The following is an 11847-nucleotide window of genomic DNA, read 5'->3' as shown; positions in this document are numbered from 1 at the left end:
GTCACCCGTCAGAGTCGCATCTAGACGTATCAGTGGTCTCATACCACTCCAAATGCACACGCCCCACTCCATTACAGAGCCTACACCAGCTTGAACAGTCCCCTGCTTACATACAGGCTCGATGGATACATAAGGTTGTCTCTATACCCGTACACGTCCATCCTTTCGATGGTGACACTTGTTGATGGCCCAGCACTCTGTAGCAATTTGTGAAAGGGTTACACTTCTATCACGTTGAGCGATTCTCTTCAGTCGTTGTTGGTCCAGTTCTTGCGGGATTTTTTTCAGGCCGCAGCGATGTCGGAGATTTGGTGTTTTACCGGATTCCTGATATTCACGGTACACTCGTGAAATGGTCGTACTGGAAAATCCCCACTTCATCGCTACCTCGGAGATGCTGTGTTCCATCGCTCGTGTGCCGATTATAACACCATGTCCAAACTCACTTAAATCTTGATAACCTGCCATTGTAGCAGCAATAACCGATCGAACAACTGCGCCAGACAGTTGTCTTATATAGGCGTTCCGACCGCAGCGCCGTATTCTGCCTGTTTACGTATCTTTGAATTTGAATACGCATGCCGATACCAGCTTTTTTGGCGCTTTGGTGTAGATCGTTTGTGTTGCCAGCAACGCCAACAGGCACAATATTTTTGATTAAACCTGCCAGTAGTATCGAACTGATGCCCTTTGACCAAGAGCATTTCCAATTCTATTAATGTGCGCAGTTAATTTTTCAGAATAATCGTTGTTTAACATTAACCTGGCAACCGTATTTTAGCACTCCAGAAACAGTTGTTCGAGGTAATCAGTGAAACGTTGGCAATTAATTAATCTCAGGTGGAGATGACTACTATGCAATTCACACTTAAGTGCCAGGCAGAGGGTTCTTCAAACCATCTTTAGAGTATTTGTCCCGATCCTCTCTCTAACATCGTCTGGGGAAATGAAAGCTTAAATCTTTTTGTGCGAGCTGTGACTTCTCTTATTTTATTATGATGATCGTTTCTCCCTATGTAGGTCGAACATTCAGAGGAGAAAGTTGGTGATTTAAATTTCGTGAAAAGATCTCGCCGCAACGAAAAACGTCTGTTTTAGTGTTTGCCACCCCAGCTCGCTTCTCATACCCATAACACTCTCTCCCCTATTTCGCGATAATACAAAACGGACTGCCCTTCTTTGAATTTCTTCCAAGTACTCCGTCCATGTACGGATCCCATATAGCACAGCAATACTGAGGCAGAGGACGAAGAAGTGTAGTCTATGCAGTCGTCTCTTTAGTGGGCAAGTTGAATCTTTCATGTCTTTTGCCAATAAATTGTAGTCTTCGGGCTGCCTTACACGCAACATTATGAATGTGATCGTTCCAATTTAAGTTATTCCTAACTGTACTTTCTAGGTATTTAGTCGAATTGACAGCCTTGAGATTTGTGTGATTTATCGTCTAATTGAAATTTTACTGGTTTATTTTTGTACTGTTGTGGACGACCTCACACTGTTCCTTACTGAGAGACAACTGCCAGTTTTCATACCATTCAGATATCATGTCTATGTCATTTTGCAAGTGGTTTTGATCTTCTGATGAATTTACTAGTCTATAAATGGAAAAAATTCTTTGCTCAGTTTATCTCCTAAATCGTTTCTGTAGATTAGGAACAGCAGAGGGCCTACAGCGCTACCTTGGGGAGTGGCGAATATCACTTCTGTTTTTCTCGATGGTTTTTAGTCGATTAATACGTACTGTAATCTTTCTGACAGGAAATCACGGATCTAATCGCACAATTTAAGTCTCTTGTAAAGATCGGTGTCAAAAGCCTTCTAGATATCTGGAAAAATGGAATTAATTTGAGATTCCTTGTAGATAGTACGCATTAGTTCGTGCGAATAAAGAGCCAGTTGTGTTTCACAAGAACGATATTTTCTGAATCCTTGCCGATTGTGTATCAATAGACTGTTACCTTCGAGGTATTTCATAATATTCGAACACAGTATATAATCCAAAATGCTATTGCAGATCGACGTTAGTGATATGGCTCTATAATTCAGTGGATTAGTCCTATATCGTTTATTGAGTGTTGACGTGACCTGTGAAACTTTCCAGTCTTTTGATACGGATGATTGTTACACTGTTATTGTGATAATGCTCCATTAAAGCCAGTACAATATTCGAATAAAACTTAATTCAGATCGACATTTGCTCCGTGTTCCATTTTTATTCCCGCTTGTGTGTTTTTCCGTGTATATTGAATATGGACTCCCACTTAACTTACTCCATTTAAAAGAGTTGAATTCGAACAGCATGCGAGTTCACAGAAGGAAAAGTAGAACTGAAACAAGATTAAAAGCTACAGTGTGGCAGCGAAGACGAATTTTTCTCAATGGCTTCCAGATACGTTAGAGCTGATGGATGATTGAAGATATTTTTTTTCCACAGAAGAACGGGTGACCTGTTGGGGATACACATTTTCGATAAAGGGCAAATTGGACGTGTTCCGGCGACTGGCGCTCAAACGAGAGTGCTCTGAGCTGCATGAGAACTTTGGGCAGCCGTCTGCGAATTTAATCAGCGAGTACGTTGCTGCGGGTCCGGGAGGTGGGGCGATTGGTGTTCAGAGGGATGGCCAAAGGGAACGAACGATCTGCCCGCAGTACAGCGAGCACTCTCTAGTGAAGCCGCGGCACGGTCTGCAGGCACCCACCCTGCTGTTGGAGCTAGTGAACCCTCACTTGGAGGGCCAATCAAACTGGCTCGGTCGCTGATGGCTTCAAGTGAACGCTTGTTCTTGCCAGTATATGCGACTAACGTCGTCCCGAACGTCAATGACTACACGTACTGCCCTGTTGCACCTCAAAGCTATTTTCCAAATTTAGAAGTCACCTTATGATTGATGGCGCAGTTGTTAGGGCTCTGGACCCGCATTCGCGGGGAGGGGGGGGGGGGGGTCAGACCAGGTTCAAGGAATCCAGACGCGGTTTTCTAAGTCACTTAAGATGAATGCCGGGATGCTTTGAATCTCAAGCACACAGCCAATTTGTTCTCCCATCGTTGCCGTATTCGAGCACTTTATTTTATGTTGAACAGTAATAGCCAGCGGTGAATCAGCAAAAAAAAAAACTTATTTTTTGAAAAATGATATGCATTTTGCAATGACAATAATAGTCTAAATAATTCACTCACTCCATCTCCATGCCACAAGTGGCCCATCGGGACCATCCGACCGCCGTGTCATCCTCAGATGAGGATGCGGATAGGAGGGGCGTGTGTTCAGCACACCGCACTCCTGGTCGTTATGACGGTTTTCTTTGACCGGAGCCGCTACTATTCGGTCGAGTAGCTCCTCAACTGGCATCACGAGGCTGAGTGCACCCCGAAAAATGGCAACAGCGCATAGCTGCCTGGATGGTTACCCATCCAAGTGCCGACCACGCCCGACAGCGCTTAACTTCGGTGATCTGACGGGAACCGGTGTATCCACTGTGGCAAGGCCGTTGCCAGTCTAAATAATAGCGCTGGTATTTTTTCATCCTGTGGGAAAATCAAGGCGGTTTTAGTAATAAGAGGGTTTTCTTTTATTGTAATACTTGTTATTGTAGTAGTAGTACTACATACACTCGTAGCAGCACTAATAGCAACGTTTTATACTGCTGTCTGGTTCCAAGATACAAATAACGAAAACCTATGACTCTTTTTCTGTGACACTAAACTGAGAATGGAAAAAGATACCTTACCTTAAGGAAAAATAGTATGATAGATACTGTTAGTGCAATACTCAGAAGAGAAAAATAGAAAACAAATAAGATATTATCATAATGATTTATACAAATGTAATTTGATATGCAGCGATCTATAATTGTCAAGAAATCGGATTAGACTGAATAAATAAACAAAATTTCAATACATTTCTTACTAATCAAAGAAACTTCTATAATGTTGAATTTGCTGTAGGATATTGATTTTTCTTATAGCAGAAAATTTTTTTCTCCTAAATCTCGACTTGATTAAAAACTATGTATATCATTTACACAGTTACTTATCACAACCTCCCTACTAGAATGGAACTGTCACCGATGTTGCAACACATATGGTGTCGTCGTGCTACGTCCTCGGGAGATCGGCGGTGGTTCAAATATACGTCCAGCCATTCTAATTTCGATTTTCGTTAGGTTTCCTAAAGCGATTAAGGCAGAAACCGGTATATTTCGTTAGAAGAGGATTCGACCGATTTACTTTCCGTAGTTTCCACATTCACAGCTTCTGCTACGGCCCTAATGATCTTATCGTCGACTGAAAGTTGAACCTTAATTTTCTGTGCTTTATTTTATACTACATTAAAGTAAAAAAAAGTCGCACATAACGCGTAAACAATTTTTGATAGGATCCCCTCTCTTCAACAACCTTATAAGTGAAGTGAACCGTCCAGGCAAGTAACATCGCTCAAAGTCATTTCATTTGGCTCATTTAGTTGGTGGTGGCATGCAGAAAAATGGTTTGGAAAGTATCTGACATGAAGTAATTTAGAAGTATTCCCTCGATATTACTTCTTCGTCTGTATTCCTACTACTAGAAATAAATAAGCGTAAAGTGATCATAGCCGGCCGAAGTGGCCGTGCGGTTAAAGGCGCTGCAGTCTGGAACCGCAAGACCGCTACGGTCGCAGGTTCGAATCCTGCCTCGGGCATGGATGTTTGTGATGTCCTTAGGTTAGTTAGGTTTAACTAGTTCTAAGTTCTAGGGGACTAATGACCTCAGCAGTTGAGTCCCATAGTGCTCAGAGCCATTTGAACCAAAGTGATCATAAAGATAGAGCGAGATAAGGAGGAGGTGTTCCTTTTGTCCGCAAACGAGTTTTGCTCCGTAATTCTGCAGACGAATAGATGGCTTGTCTGAAGTTGTCTCCGCCCCCGGTAGCTGAGTGGTCAGCGCGACAGACTGTCAATCCTAAGGGCCCGGGTTCGATTCCTGGCTGGGTCGGAGATTTTCTCCGCTCAGGGACTGGGTGTTGTGTTGCCCTACTCATCATCATTTCATCCCCATCGACGAGCAAGTCGCCGAGGTGGCGTCAAATCGAAAGACTTGCACCAGGCGAGCGGTCTACACGACGGGAGGCCCTCGTCACACGCTTTATTATTATTGATGGGGAGTGGAGGAGGGGAAAGCCATAGTAATTACTTGAAGCAGGGACTCTGACGAACTTGGGATCAGTGTCAAGTCGACACAATGAACTCTGCAAGCTTTCTGCCGTTGCCATGGTTGCCAGCGTCTCAGCAAGCTATCTCAGACGGGAGACATAGGTTATGAAACAGAGATAGCTGTCAGCTACTCTAGCGGAAACAAGTCACGAGTACTTCAATTGTAGTTGCATCTAATGAAGGACACCCTCCGATTTGAGGCGTTAGCAAAATACACTGCTGGCCATTAAAATTGCTACACCACGAATATGACGTGCTACAGACGCGAAATTTAACCGACAGGAAGAAGATGCTGTGATATGCAAATATTTAGTTTTTCAGAGCAGTCACACAAGGTTGGCGCCGGTGGCGACACCTACAACAAACAGCAGTTGACGGGCGTTGCCTGGTGAAACGTTGTTGTGATGCCTCGCGTAAGGGGGAGAAATGCGTACCATCACGTTTCCGGCTTTGATAAAGGTCGGATTGTAGCCTATTGCGATTGCGGTTTATCTTATCGCGACATTACTATTCGCGTTGGTCGAGATACAATGACTGTTAGCAGAATATGGAATCGGTGGTTTCAGGAGGGTAATACGGAACGTCGTGCTGGATCCCAACGTCCTCGTATCACCAGCAGTCGAGATGACAGGCATCTTATCCGCATGGCTGTAACGGATCGATCCCTGAGTCAACAGATGGGGACGTTTGGAAGACAACAACCATCTGCACGAACAGTTCGACGACGTCTGCAGCAGCATGGACTCTCAGCTCGGAGATCACGACTGCGGTTACCCTTGACGCTACATCACAGACAGGAGCGCCTGTGATGGTGTACTCATTGACGAACCTGGGTGCACGAATGGCAAAACGTCATTTTTTAGGATGAATCCAGGTTCTTTTTACAGCATCATGATGGTCGCATCCGTGTTTGGCGACATCGCGGTGAACGCACTTTGGAAGCGTGTATTCGTCATCGCCATACTGGTGTATCACCCGGTGTGATGGTATGGGGTGCCATTGGTTACACGTCTCGGTCACCTCTTGTTCGCATTGACGGCACTTTGAACAGTGGACGCTACATTTCAGATGTGTTACGACCCGTGGCTCTAGCCTTCATTCGATCCCTGCGAAACCCTACATTTGAGCAGGATAATGCACGACCGCATGTTGCGTGTTCTGTACGGGCCTTTCTGGATACAGAAAATGTTCGACTGCTGCCCTGGCCAGCACATTCTCCAGATCTCCCTCCAATTGAAATCGTCTGGTCAATGGTGGCCGAGCAACTGGCTCGTCACAATACGCCAGTCACTACTCTTGATGAACTGTGGTATCGTGTTGAAGCTGTACGGGCAGCTGTACCTGTACACGCCATCCAAGCTCTGCTTGACTCAATGCCCAGGCGTATCAAGGCCGTTATTACGGCCAAAGGTGGTTGTTCTGGGTACTGATTTCTCAGGATCTATAGACCCAAATTGCGTGAAAATGTAATCACATGTCAGTTCTAGTATAATGTATTTATCCAATGAATACCCGTTTATCATCTGCATTTCTTCTTGGTGTAGCAATTTTAATGGCCAGTAGTGTATGATTATACAGGGAGAACATAAATGAAACCGACAAACTGCACGGACGTATTTCTGACTGAGAATGGAGGAAAAAGGATGCTATGAACATGTGTCCGGAAATGGATTGTTGGCACGGTAGATGGCGTTGACGAATGAAAGTTCTTCTTACGACGTGCCGTGTGTTCCTTGTGTGTTGCAGGCTGTGTGATTGACTCAGCCTACTGTAAGCAGTAGAATGGTGCGGTATTTATGTCGGGATCAAGCCGAGATGGTGTTTGTGTACGGTCAAGCAAATGGAAAGAGGCGAGAGACAACACTGCTATACCAAAACAAGAACCCTCGCAGACATCAACTACGCCACCCAACATTTCTAGCCCTTTCTGAGCGTTTGCGTGATCTGGGACCTTTCACAGAGACGAACGAGAATGGAGGCTACGGACTGTGCATACAACAGATCTGGAGGACCGTGATCTGCCTCTCTACCGTTTCCGTCTGCGTGGCCGACAGAAACACCATCTCTGCTTGTTCCCTACACTAGTGCTAGGTCATTCTGTTGCTTACAGTGCTCTGCATCAATCGCACAACCCGTAAACACAATGAACACACGGCAGCTGGTCAGAGGAGCTTTTATTCGTCATCGCCGTCTACCGTGGTAACGATGTATTTCCGTACACATGGTTATGTGACATGTTTTCCTCCATTCCCGGTCAGAAATCCATCCTTGCAGTTCGTCGGTTTTATTAATTTTCACGCTATATAAATGAAATGAAAATGCGACAGATAGAAAAAAGTAATTAAACAGTTATTTCAAAAATAATCTCCGTTACTCTTAATACATTTATCCCACTTTGAGGCAATACGGTCAATGCCTTCATGCAAAAAAATGTTTGCGGTATCCTACGGGACTATGATTGTAGCTGGAAGTGCACCTCTTCGTCCGAAGCAAATATATGGCAACGACTGTCTTTCTTCAGGGCTCCAAAAACATGGAAATCTCATTGGAGAGATGGTAACTACACGAAAGATGTGTAAGGGGTTCGCAGCGAAACTTCTGCAGCGTAATCGACCCAAACTTGGCAACATGTGGGCGGGCGTTTTGCTGGCAGGTTGTTTCGTCAGCGATGTAGAAGTTTCTTCTGGGAGCCCTTACATGTCTTCCATACAATCCCGATTTCTCCCCATGTGATTTACATATTTTTGGAACTCTGAGGAGGACAGTCGCGGCCATCGATTTGCTTCAGACGGAGAGATGCACGGCCGGGTACAATCATGTTTCCGTAGGCATCGGCAACCAATTTTACATGAATGCGTTGATTGTCTTGTCTCATAGCGGGATAAAATTATTAATAGTAACAGCGATTGCTTTTGAAAGAATAAACTGTTCACTTACTTTTTTCCCCATCTGTCTCGTTTTCATTTGACTTGGCGTTTAGACCATCATCCTGCGGATGAGGTCCGTATACTTTTCGTACAGTTCTATCAGCTTAAACTTTACTTGTACGGGAATGAAGAAACTCACGCTAGTAATAGATATTAGTTGTATAATTGAGCAAGATCACCCCGGTGGTTCTCAAACGCGAGCAACTAGAATACCAAAATAGCTTGCAAGCCTTCATTATGTTTTAATTAGTGCTACTCCGGTCTAGGTTCTGCTGTAGCTCACTCTACAAGAGGAACAAGCCGCGGCTGCCACCAACTTCGCAACAGCGGCTGGGAGGCCGAAGTGGGCGGCGGTACAGCATACCCTGCCAGGGGCCACCCGCTGCGTTCAGAACAGAACCGCCTATTCAGGAGTAAAGCTCCGCGCTCTGTAGGTTTGCGTCCTGCGATATAACTTTCTGCCGGCGCAAGAACGTTGTACTTCCACAGCGGGGGATTGGAATAAATTAAACTAAATCTCGGCTTATAAAAGCACTAGTATCCAAGCATCAGCGAAGGGGAAAAAAACATGTTTCCGCCTAATTTATGATAATTTTTATGCGTCATTTTGCTAGGTCAGCGATTGCATTCAATTAGGGTATGCTGATTAAGCGCTCTTATCGTTGAAAGTATTTTCATTCAGTGATCGCTAGTAACTTCAATTTTCTCCAACTCGTAAGTAGTTCATGAGACCAAGAAAACACTCGCTTTCCCACGATGTAGGTTGGCGGACGAGTGGATCAGTTCAATAAGTACTACAGTTGCTATCAAATACTTTGTAAAACATTAAAAATCATGTTATATCAGGTGAAAATTTTAAAGTTGTGTCTTGCATGTTATTTGAATACCACATGAATGTAAGGGGCGTGCTAGTTACATGAAAGATAGAGAGAAGTTCGGAATACTAGACATCCACATTAACTAGGCATAAGAAGGGGCATGACATGTTGAAATGAAGCGATGCATGTAAAAGGACCAAAAGTATTTACAGCTCTGACTTGCTTGTGTAAGGTAATTTGCAGAATCCAACCTTATCAGGCAACAGATATGACTGCCACGCGAATACTCTTTCTACCCCTGAAAAGCACAAACGCTTATAAAATCGTAAAGTCTTTCATAATTTTCATAGTATATATTACAATAGTATGCCAGCGGACTTGTCGCAGTGGTAACACCGGTTCTCGTCAGATCACCGAAATTAAGCGCTGTCGGGCTGGGCTAGCACTTGGGTGGGTGACCATCCGGTCTGCCGAGCGTTGTTGGCAAGCGGTGTGCACTCAGACTTTGTGAGGCAAACTGAGGAGCTACTTGATTGAGAAGTAGCGGCTCCGGTCTCGTAAACTGACATTTGGCCGGGAGAGAGGTGTGCTGACCACATGCTCCTCCATATCCGCATTCATTGACGCCTGTGATTGAGGATGACACGGCGGCCGGTCGGTACCGTTGGACCTTCCAAGGCCTGTTCAAGGGAGTTTAGTATAGTGTATTATAATAGTACACTGGTAGTCACAACTCATTGCACAGAACCATGGATGCATCGCCGTTAGATATTGAAACATAATTCAATTTCCTATTGAAGAACGTAACAGAACGTTACATTTATAACAGAGTGTGATTTTGAAGAACCACTGAAAAAAATGTTTTTAATTTAGTCCAATTTGCGTGATGCATTTTTCACATGACAGCTGGATCCGATAATAACTATACTAACAGAAAGATACTGACAGTATCTGACTTCAAGACTAGTGGTGGACATTTTGAGAACGTCACATCGTGTTATTTAACGGTATACAAAGGTGCAATATGAAATAGAACCATCACGTGAAATCACTTTTAGGGAAGGTGGATGGAATATGTAGATTTATTGGAAGCGTTCTGGAAAAATGGAATGCATCTGTAATGAAAATCGCACACAAAAGGTTCGTGTGACCAATTCTAGAGTACAGGTATCATTCTACTGTCTGGAGTAGGCACGAAAATACACGAATACATCTAAAGATTTCCGAGACGCGCTCCTAGGATCGTAAAATGCCTGTATCCCCCATACCAAAGTGTAACAGTGGTTCGGGAAACTTCTTCAGGGTGATCAGAGACAGTCTGAAAATCTTGTAAGGATGTTGCAGGAAAAGCAGATAGTCTATATCGTTTCCTTGGAAAAATCCAGGTATCACTTCCGTTTTTCTCGATGACTTTCCATCATTTAGTATGAACTGTAAAACTTCTGACAGGAAATCACGAATTCAGTTGCACAACTGAGACGGTACTCCATAGGCAAACAGTTTAGGTAATCTGTACCCAAAAAAAGACTTTGCGAACAGTGTGCTGCAGCCATCGTACAGGAATTGGACAAGAATATAGTAAAACCGCAAGAAATGCATGCTTGAAAATAAATGCAGATGGCAGCCAAGCTTGCAGTTTGCGCTGTCGTATTTGACCAAGAACGGCGTCTATACGACGTCCTCAACATGTTGCAAATGTCAATAATGGTCAGAACAGTGTTCTGTGTAGCTATGAGTGCGTTATGTCGGGGTTAGGTGAATCCGGCCGTGGTGCCCGTATTGTGAGTGCCCCCGTAACCAAGGTAGCCGAAGTGTTTGATATTTCAGGAGGCACCGTACTGAAGATTTATACTGCATACAGGGAAAGCGGAAGTCACATCGCGGACGAAAGTGTGTGCTGAGTGACCATGATGGACGATCATTGAAGAGGATTATGACAAAAAAGAAGACAGCTGCAAAAGTCACTGCAGAACTAATGTGGTCACACTCGCGAACCCTATCAGCACCAAAACACGAAGGGGGCTCCAAAACAGATATTCTAAAATCACCTCTCAGTGATGCAAATACCTTTAAAAGACCACGTGTTGCTGAAGCCATAAAATCTGGACTATGGACAACTAAAGGAAGTCATTTGCTTGGATGATTCTTGTTTCACACTGAATCCATCTACCGGCCGAGAATAGTCCCAAGAGTGTTACATCGCGGAGATTCGGTGATGATTTGAGCAGCCATATAGTGGTATTCCACGGGCTCCATGGTTGCTCTGCAAAGTGGCGCTTCTGCTGTAACTATTTTCACTGATCAGGTCGATCCTACAGTAGAATGTTTGTTCTCCAAAGATGATGTTGATTTCTAAGACGACAGGGCCATTTTCCACACTTCTCACATCGCCCAGGGCTTGTTTTGTGAGCACGAGGATGAAATATCGCATCTCCCTTGGCCACCACAGTCACCAGATCTGAGCCTTTGTGGTCTACTTTTGAGTGAAGGGCGCGTGGCCGCTGTCCATTATACGTCAGCGTCACCTGAAATTGCCACTATTTTGCGAGAATAATGGTATAACATTTCCTTGGAAACCATACAGGCCCTGTATCTATTCATTGATGCGTGATAAAAATGGTTCAAATGGCTCTGAGCACTATGGGACTTAACATCTGAGGTCATCAGTACCCTAGACTTAGAACTACTTAAACCTAACTAACCTAAGGACATCACACACATCCATGCCCGAGGCAGGATTCGAACCTGCGACCGTAGCAGCAGCGCGGTTCCGGACTGAAGCGCCTAGAACTGCTCGGCCACATCGGCCGGCGATGCGTGATAGGAAGCTGTTGTGAATGACCACGGTTTTATGTACAGGGTGCAATGCGATGCAGTACACCTTCTTCAAATTCGGGAGTGCGGCATCGCCG

At 44.4% G+C, this 11847-nt stretch overlaps 1 pseudogene; it reads right to left on the bottom strand.

Moving 5' to 3' along the window:
• Window positions 1-3376: 3376 nt before the first annotated feature.
• LOC124558277 lies at window positions 3377-3494 on the bottom strand (annotated as a pseudogene).
• Window positions 3495-11847: the final 8353 nt, after the last annotated feature.

The sequence above is a fragment of the Schistocerca americana genome, chromosome 1 (assembly GCF_021461395.2).
Source record: "Schistocerca americana isolate TAMUIC-IGC-003095 chromosome 1, iqSchAmer2.1, whole genome shotgun sequence".
Taxonomy (NCBI): domain Eukaryota; kingdom Metazoa; phylum Arthropoda; class Insecta; order Orthoptera; family Acrididae; genus Schistocerca; species Schistocerca americana.
The sequence above is the reverse complement of the archived record's forward strand: the minus strand, read 5'-3'. Positions and strand labels throughout refer to the sequence as shown.